The sequence below is a fragment of the Gopherus flavomarginatus genome, chromosome 12, assembly GCF_025201925.1.
Source record: "Gopherus flavomarginatus isolate rGopFla2 chromosome 12, rGopFla2.mat.asm, whole genome shotgun sequence".
NCBI lineage: Eukaryota > Metazoa > Chordata > Testudines > Testudinidae > Gopherus > Gopherus flavomarginatus.
In genome coordinates this window covers 8,411,168-8,419,682 of record NC_066628.1, presented here as the reverse complement: position 1 = coordinate 8,419,682, position 8,515 = coordinate 8,411,168, and the positions used below count along the sequence as shown (strand labels likewise).

Genomic DNA, 8,515 nt, shown 5'->3' with positions numbered 1-8,515 from the left:
TTTCTTTGCTTTAACCCCCAGGAATGTACCTGTTTGACAATCAAAGGAGTTGCTCCATTCCTATGGACCCCAAATCAGAATTCAACATACATATTTTATACTAATAACATTTTATCAAAGTATTAACTAAATGTTAACTTGCTAACTTGAGACCATGGACGGTGACATTATGTAACCTTTTAACCATTGGCTAATGTGCTATCTTGTCTTGTTGCAAAACCTATCCCGGGGTGTGGAACTGCCTACCCTGTCACTTTCCCCTGCCCATGGAAAAATCTATATATTCTATTGTAATCAACAGATTGGCAGTGTCTCTGAGCCTAATTAGCAAGGTGACACTCCGCCAGCGCTGTGTGTAATAAACTCCTATGCTTGACCTCTACATGGTGTGGATTTATGTCCTTCAGTGTGTGAGGCTAGAGAGGCTGATCTCAGGGTCCCCAGTGGAATATTCTCCCCCAGGTCTCAGGGACACAGGCTGAGCCGGGATCTCCATGCCCAGAGCCAGGGTCGGATTCTCTCCCCAGGGACAGAGCCCAGCGGGAAAGTGAAGATCGGGGCCTCGTCACCAGCATCGATAAATGTCACCTGCCCTTGGTAACAGTCCAGACAAACCCGGATCCTGCTGGGGACCCGGCTCAAGGGCAGGAGGGCTGCAGGGGAGGTGAGAGCCCGGAACTGACTCCAGTCCCGTTCCACAGTCCAGATCCCCCCCCTCAGGGCTATGGCTGATCCCTCCCTTCCTGCTCACAGACTCTCTGGCCACCCCCACAGCCCAGTATCGTCCATCCCCCACCACCACTTCCCAGCAATGTCTCCCCGAGGTGAATCCCTCAGAGCCCAGCACACAGGGCTCAGGGTCAAATCTCTCAGGGTTGTTGGGCAGATCCTGCCATGTGTGTCCCCATCTCACGCTTTTCTGATCCCCAGACAGGACGAGTTGGGGATGAGCCGTGTCTGGATCTAGAGTCACATTCGCTGGAGAGAGAGAATCAGAGTGTTAGGGGCAGAGCTCGGCCCTGGGGGAGGCTGGGACCATTTCTCACACTCCCCAGCAGCCCCGTCCTGGCTGGGACAGTCCTGGCCTGGATCCCAGAGAGCTGCCTCTGTCCTGGGCACCTGAGACTGAGCAAGGATGTCACTGCAGTTCCTATGCCTTTGTAATGGATCCACTTCACTAGTTTCTCATTTATTGCAGAGGCTTCAGCTCCCAGCTCCCCCTTCTGGGGCTGCTCCATTCCCAGCAGCACAGACACAGACAGGAAGGTGTCAGAAGCTTTTAATGAGAAGGGAGCAGAAAAATTAGGTACCAGCTTTAAACCCCAGAGGGAAGCTCCCTCCCCTAATGCAGCCTCCACTCCCAGGCCAGGGAACAGAGAGGAAGGTGCAGCATTGGGGAAGAGCTGCTTAATACCAGAGAGTAGGAGGTGGCATTGGGTGGGGTAACCCCATCCCCAGCCTAGAGGGAAAGGAGGAGCTACCAGCATCACAGGGAGAGCATCTCCCCTATCCAGGAAGCAGTGAGCAGCTCCAATGGGAGAGCCCAGATCTGCCCAAAGGAGAAGCAGGATGTTGGAGAAGAGCAATGGGGGAGACTCCCTGCACCGGGGGAAAGCAGAGGGATGTGTCAGCACTCAGGGCAGAGAGCTCTGTTCACAGGCTGCTCAGTGAGTGTTTCTGTTCATCCGCGTGGGCATGAACTCAGCACTAACCTTGGTGTCAGGATTTTTTGTGTGACATCAGCTTGGGATCTACCCAGGAGTTCCTGAATCTTGGTAGAATTTGGGGGGGGGGAAATAAGGTCCCGAAGCCTGTGGCCCCACCCCCTCCATGGCCCCATCCTACACCTTCTATTCTCACCGAGGTCCCGCCCCCTCAGACAAGACTGGGAGCCTTGGCTGCTGTGGAGCGCCTCGATCCTCCACCTGCCCTGGGCCGAGGTCCAGGGGGCCTGAGAGCAGTCCCTGGCCCATGTCCCCACTCCCTGGAGTGTGCCACCCAGGGCAGGTGGAGGGTCCAGGCAGTGATGAGCTGCCAAAATATTAACAACCGGTTCCCTCTTCCTCACCCCACGAGGCAGTCATGCCCCCCCGGGACTCCTGCCCCATCCAACCCCCCACGTTCCTTGACAGCTCCCCCCTGGGACCCCTGTCCCATCCACCCCCCTTCCCTATCCCCCGCCACTCCATCCAACCCCTCCTCTCATTCCTGATGGCCCCCCCAGGACCCCTGCCCCATCCAACCACCCCTTCTCTCTGTGCCCTGACTGCCCCTGGAACCCCTGCCTGCCCCCACCACCCCATCCAACCCCTGCTCCTTCCTGACTGCTCCCCCGGGACCCTTGCCCCCATTCAATCCCCCTGTTCCCTGCCTTCTGACCACCCCAACACTAATTCACTTTCCGAACTCCCCTGCCCTCTATTCAACACCCCCTTCCTGCTTCCTGCCCCCTTACCGTGCTGCCTGGAGGTGGGGGCCGGGCCGGGTCAGGGCCAGGCTGGGCCGCTCGGCCGGGGTTGGGACCGGAGCCGGGGCGCTGGCCGGGGCCAGTGTCGGGGTGCCCAGCTGTCTGGGACCAGGGCTGGGCTGGAGCCGTGCCTCCCGGCTGGCTGGGCCCAGAGGCCAGGCCGGAGCCGCCCTACCCGGCCGAAATTGGGACCGGGCCGGAGCCGCGCCGCCTGGGGATGGGATCGGAGGCCAGGCTGGAGCCGTGCGGTGCCTGGAGCCCTCCTCGCGCTCCCACCACCCTGCCCCAGCTCACCTGCAGGAAGCTGCCGCTTCCTTCTCAGCCCTCCCAGGCTTCCCGCTCAAACAGCTGATTCGAGGGAAGCCGGGGAGCGGGAGGAGAAGCCCGGGGAGCGTTCAGGGGAGGAGGCAGAGGCGGAGTGAAGTGAGCTGGGGCCGGGGAAAGGGCAGGGAGCTGCTGGGGCTTTTGTTAAATTTAAAAGCCCTTTTCGAACCAGTTGTCCCTTGCAGGACAACTGGTTCTAAAAGAGCTTCTAAATTTCACAACTGGTTCCCACAAACTGGTGGGAACCAGCTCCAGCTCACCACTGGGTTCAGGACTCCCCAGCGTGTCCCGGGCTCCCTGGCTGAGAACCCACCTCTAGCTTGTGGCCTGACCAAGGGCACGGCCTTGGGGGAAGAGGAGCAAGGGTGGAGCCATGGAGAGGGGCCAGGACCAGGAAGAGGCTGGTGCCACGGGCAGGGTCTGTGCATCATGGGGGGAAGCTGATCAGCTGCCATAGCATGAAGCACAGAAACTGTCTGCGAAGCTCCGGGCAGGGCCGTCCTTACCCATATGCCAAGTATGCAGCTGTGTGCTGCTCCAGCCCCTGCTCCACCTCTCTCCCATGGCCTCCGCCCCTGCTCTGACTCTTCCCATCTCTGCTCCGCCCCAGCCCCCCTACTCCACCCCTTCCCCAAACCCCCACCCCTGCTCTGCCCCAGTCCTGCCCTCAATCCACCCCTTACCCAAAGCCCCCCATCCCTGCTCTGCTCTAGCCCCACTCTTCCAATCTCTTCTCCAACCCAGACCTGCCCCCACTCCACCCCTTCCCCAAAGCCCCTGCCCCAGCCCTGGCCCCACTGCCTGAGGACCGCAGCAGGGTCGGGCCTGCACTCACCAGCGGCAGGAAGTGCAGCAACACGACCCGAGCCACGCCATCGGTGAGTGCTGGGGGGTAGTTCTCCTCTGCCCCCAAACCAGCCCCCACCCATGGAGGCCTGGGGCCCCACACAACCCCCACTGCAGGGGGGCTGCATAGAACCCCAGACTAGCTAGGGATGGCCCTGGCTCCAGGCCTGTCCAAGGCTTGCAGTTTCGGGGGGCAACATAGTCCCCTGCCCCCAGGAGCGGATTTACCATTAAACACACTGTGCGGTGCCACAGGGCCCCCAACGACACGGGGGACCCCAAAATGCGTCAGCGCAGCAGGGCTCAGGCAGACAGACTGCCTGCATGTTCTGGCCAGTGCCCCACACCGCTCCCGGAAGTGGCTACCTCCTGGCACGTCTCTGCGCACCCCTGGCGGGGGGAGTGTGTGGAAGGGGAGGCGGCTCTACACGCTGCCTGATCCCCTGCCCTCCTCCTCCCACGGGGCACGCAGAGATGTGCCATCAGCAGGGCTAAGGCAGCTCCCTGCCTGCTCTGCCTTCCTCCCTCCATGCTGCACTGCTTCCAGAAGTGTCCGGCATATCCCTATGGCCCCTGGGGGAGGTGGGTGTATCCATGCACTGCCTCCGCCCCAGGCACCAACTCCGCAGCTCCCATTGGCCGGGAACTGTGGCCAATGGGAGTTGCAGGGGTGGTGCCTGCTGGTAGTGCCGCACAGAGACCCCCCGTGCCCTCCCACCCACCAAGGAGCCGCTGCCAGAGGGGTGTGCCAGTCGCTTTTGCGGCCACGTCACCCAAGATAAGCGCTGCCCCCCAACCCCCTCCTGCACCCCAACACCCTGCCCCAGCCCAGAGCCTGCACCCAAACTTCTTCCCAGAACCTGCACCCCTCACCCCCCCACCCCAACCCCTGCCCCAGCCCAGAGCCCACACCCAAACTCCCTCCCAGAGCCCAACCCCCACACCTGCTCCTGCACCGCAACCCCCTGCCCCAATCAAGGTACCTCTCTTTATTTTCATTTACTTCCTATTACTTATAATATAGGAGGAGGATGAAGGAAAAAAGAATGAAAAACGGGGAGGGGGGGAAGATAAGAGAGAATGTTCTTTTTTTTGGCTGGGTCCTGGGGGAGGGGGGCGCAAAATGAAGCTGCGCGCAGGGCCCCACTAACTCTAAATCATACACTGCCTGCCCCCAAACTATGCCCTTGTTAAAAAGTTGGGGGGGCCTGATCATCCCACTTTTAAAAGTGGTATGGCCTGGCCCTCTGGTCCCCCCTGTTCCAGTGCCCCTGGATCTCCTCACTGTTTAATGTGTTATTTGTAGGGCTGTGTGTGTCATGGTTGCTGTTGGTTTGGTTGGTAACTTTAGCTACAATCTCATGAAGATGTTTGCACTAGAATTTTCTCAGAATTTAAAGACAATCTCCACCTGCAACCTTACCCTGTCTGTGTGCCCTCTTTTTGTCTCCAGTGCAGACGGCAGAGTGTCTGGAGAGGGAAAGGATAAGAGAGGTGAGATTTCAGGCTTTCATATTAGAACAGCATCACCACTCTCAACTCCTAGACCTGTGTTTTCATCATGACACAGAAACAGACAGAGACACACTCAGGTCTTCAATATAAAAAGGTCTGAAACCTTTTCTTTCCTTCCTCATTCAGGCATCTCCCAGCATTGGAACCAACGTCCTTGCAGCCTCACAACCATCCCAGGACAGACAATCTGTAAATGTGATTTACTTTTCCCTCATCATTCCCTCCCACCCTTCACACGCCAGTTGGTTTCTCTCATTCACTTACTGCCTTTTGTCATAACCTAGACCCAGATCACGCAAAGACTTTGGCATAAAAGTAACTTTACCCAGTTGGGTCCTTTTGACACTAACGGGATATTGAGAGTGTGTGAAATCCTGGCTCTGTTTGTAAGCTGTTGGGTCTGTTTACTCAGCATCTCTACAGAGAGCAGCACGATGAGGCCTCATCCTCAATAGGCAGAAATAGGAATAATAATAAAATCATTTTATCCATGTGGAAATTGAGGCAGGGGGAAGGTTGGCTCCATGGGCCAGATTCACCCCTGTACCGGCAAAAAGGGAGAGAGGAGGCAGTTAGTGATTCTGCTATTCAGTAGCTGCAGGGGCCGGTACAGATCTTGGCACAGGCTACAGAAATTCTGAAGCCAGCCAGAGTTACATCCCTATTTCAATGGCCCCCGTGTGTCTTGCCCACCGTGGAAAGTATCAGAGGTCCAGCTTTACACTGACAACATCTAGCTGTCCCTCATCCACCCCTTCCCTCTTCCACCCGCTCTCACCACCCCCACCCCATTCCCAGCCCTCTCAGGAACACACCTTGTGCCTGCAGCTGCTGGGAAGGAGATACAAGAGGCTCCTGTGCTGGAGGGATCCCTCATTGTGGGGAAGCGGCTTTCTCCTTCCCTATGGCCCATTTGGCCCAGACTAGCTGCCATACAGGATCAGAGCAGAGTGATTGGCTGGGTCCAGCTTTAAACACCTGGGGCCTGGCTCTCAGTGGGTTTGGGCACCTGCAGCTCCCACTGACTTCACCTGCAGCTGTGGAAGCTGCACAGCTCTGGAGCACCTGCCCTGCAGCTCTCTAGTTGGGAGAGAGAAACTCAGGTGCCCCAAATTTGACCATTTTGCTATTCGTGAGGTTTAATGCTGTGACCTTTGGTAAGTCATGAATTAATGGGAGACATCCTGATGCCTGGGTCTCTGCTACATCTGCTCAAAATGTCTGCCTTCCACTAGTTATTAGGTTAAGTTTTGAGAATTGATGCAAGGGTCATTCCTTATGCATAAGTTTGGACAAACTGAGATTGTGCGTTTGCACTGCCTGACTTGGCTTTGGAAAAGAACATATAATCTGGATGTGTATAATATGTAAGACATTGTAAGGGGTAGTTAGAGCATCATAGAAGAAATGTATCATGACCTGCCTATGCCCCAGGAGAAGGTAGCTGGGCAGTATTTCTTTCAGTATGTCTGTCATTTCTTACTTTCGCAGTAATTGTAATAGCAAGACATGCTTTTGGAACAAATAAGGGGTTGAATTAATCAACCTGAGTTATTTGCACCCCAAGTATGTGCCATTCTCACTCAACAATTAAATAGAAGCATAATCTAATTATGAACCAATTGACCAGCACCATTCGCCTCTGACAGTCTCAGACAGTTATCCCAATTTCCCCTCCTAGATACCTTTGAACTTCCTCAGAGCCTCCAATAGCACAATAGTTTTCTGTGAGAAACCACTGACTCACTCTTCCAGTTCAGGAGAAATCTCCTCTGGCTCCTGGAACTTCCCCTTCTCACACCTGGAGAGAAACAATTTCACGTGATTATATTTCATTTAGTGACTTATTATAAGTTCTTGCTGGTGAGTCGCTGCTCTGATGAGCCTGGAGTTAGAATTCCTCTACTTCTCCCAGCCTCAGAGCAGGTGCAACACAGTCCATGGCTGTGCAACCTTCCCCTTCAAGGACCCGTTAATCTTCTTCACTTCTGGCTTGGAGAGACCCGCTCTGGAGATAAAAGGCAAATTGAGTCTCCATGGCCAGTTCACTCCATGGTCTCCATGCTCTGAGGGACAGAAGGTTCCCAGGCGAAGTGCTGTAGAAATCTGCCCACTAGGAACTAGACTGAGACACCAACTCCTCCCTCCCCAGCTCATTCCACACAAGTTTCCGAACAGTCCTCAGGTGGGAAAAACTTTTGACCACTGCTGCCCTGGGCTGAATGGTGACCAGGGCCCCAGCAGTGACAGGCCCCACAATCCTGAGGCAGCCAGTCCTCTAGGGATGTGACATCTCTAGGAAATACTTGAGGTCAGTCCTTCCCACTGAATGGATATTTCCATAGTCTTCTTTACAAGGGTGAGTACCTCAGGCTGAAGTTGGCCAGAGAGATTTGTATCTAGAATGTGACCTTCACCACACATTTTGTTGTACAGCCCTGGGGAGATGTGCTGCTAACTGTGACGGGTTCCCCAGGGTGCACCCCCTTAACTCTCTCCACCCTGGGCTGTCTCTCCATGAAGCTCTCCTGGAGGTACTCCAAAAGCCTTTGCAGAAGGTTTCTGGTCAGTGCAGCCTTATTCCGTCCTCCATGGTAGGACACTTGACCACGCCATGCATGTAGCAAGTAATCTGGTATCATTGCATGACAAAGCCTGGCAGCATATTGTCCTGGTGTTTGCTGGCATTCAAGCAACAGCTGTTCTTTATCTCACTGTGTTATCCTCAGGAGAGTGATATCGTTCATGGTAACCTGGTTGAAATATGGGAATTTAATTAAGGGGACAGAGGTGGCCGTTCCTACTGGGCTGTTTGCCTGTGACTGAAAAGAAATCCTTCCCTGCAGTTAGCTAAACTGGGCGGGGGGGAGGGGGGCGAGATTGGCACTGAGCTTTTTTGCATTTGGCTAGCAGGGATCTTCCCTGATACTAGCCACGCGGTGGTGGTAGTGGGGGTTAGAAGCGATCATCCCAGAGAATTGGAGGGGGAGTGGGGTAGTTTGGCTTCTGCTGCTGCACATTAACAGGAAAGCCTCAGCACTCAACTGGCTTTGCTTGGTGTGTGGGAAAGAAGAGCGCTGGATATATGAAGGCTGCAGAAGCCGAAAGACAATGGCTTACCATGGCTGCATGCAAGCTGAATTCTGTTGCCTGGACCTGCGTCTATGGTCTCTAACATCAAAGCTGCAGCCACTCAATATTAAGATGCAAAATGCAACCTCGTACTGAAATCACATGTGCTATGTAATGTGAATAGTGTTGTTCACCATGAGAAAGTATGTAAGCAGAGTCAGGATAAACTCTACCCTGACATCTGGTGGAAAGAATTTCACAGAGTGTATTTGCATAGGCACGCCTACCCCA

General features: G+C 55.1%; 1 pseudogene; it reads right to left on the bottom strand.

Annotated features, from left to right (window-relative positions):
* Positions 1-327: 327 nt before the first annotated feature.
* Positions 328-7,206, bottom strand: LOC127033141 (butyrophilin subfamily 2 member A2-like; annotated as a pseudogene).
* Positions 7,207-8,515: the final 1,309 nt, after the last annotated feature.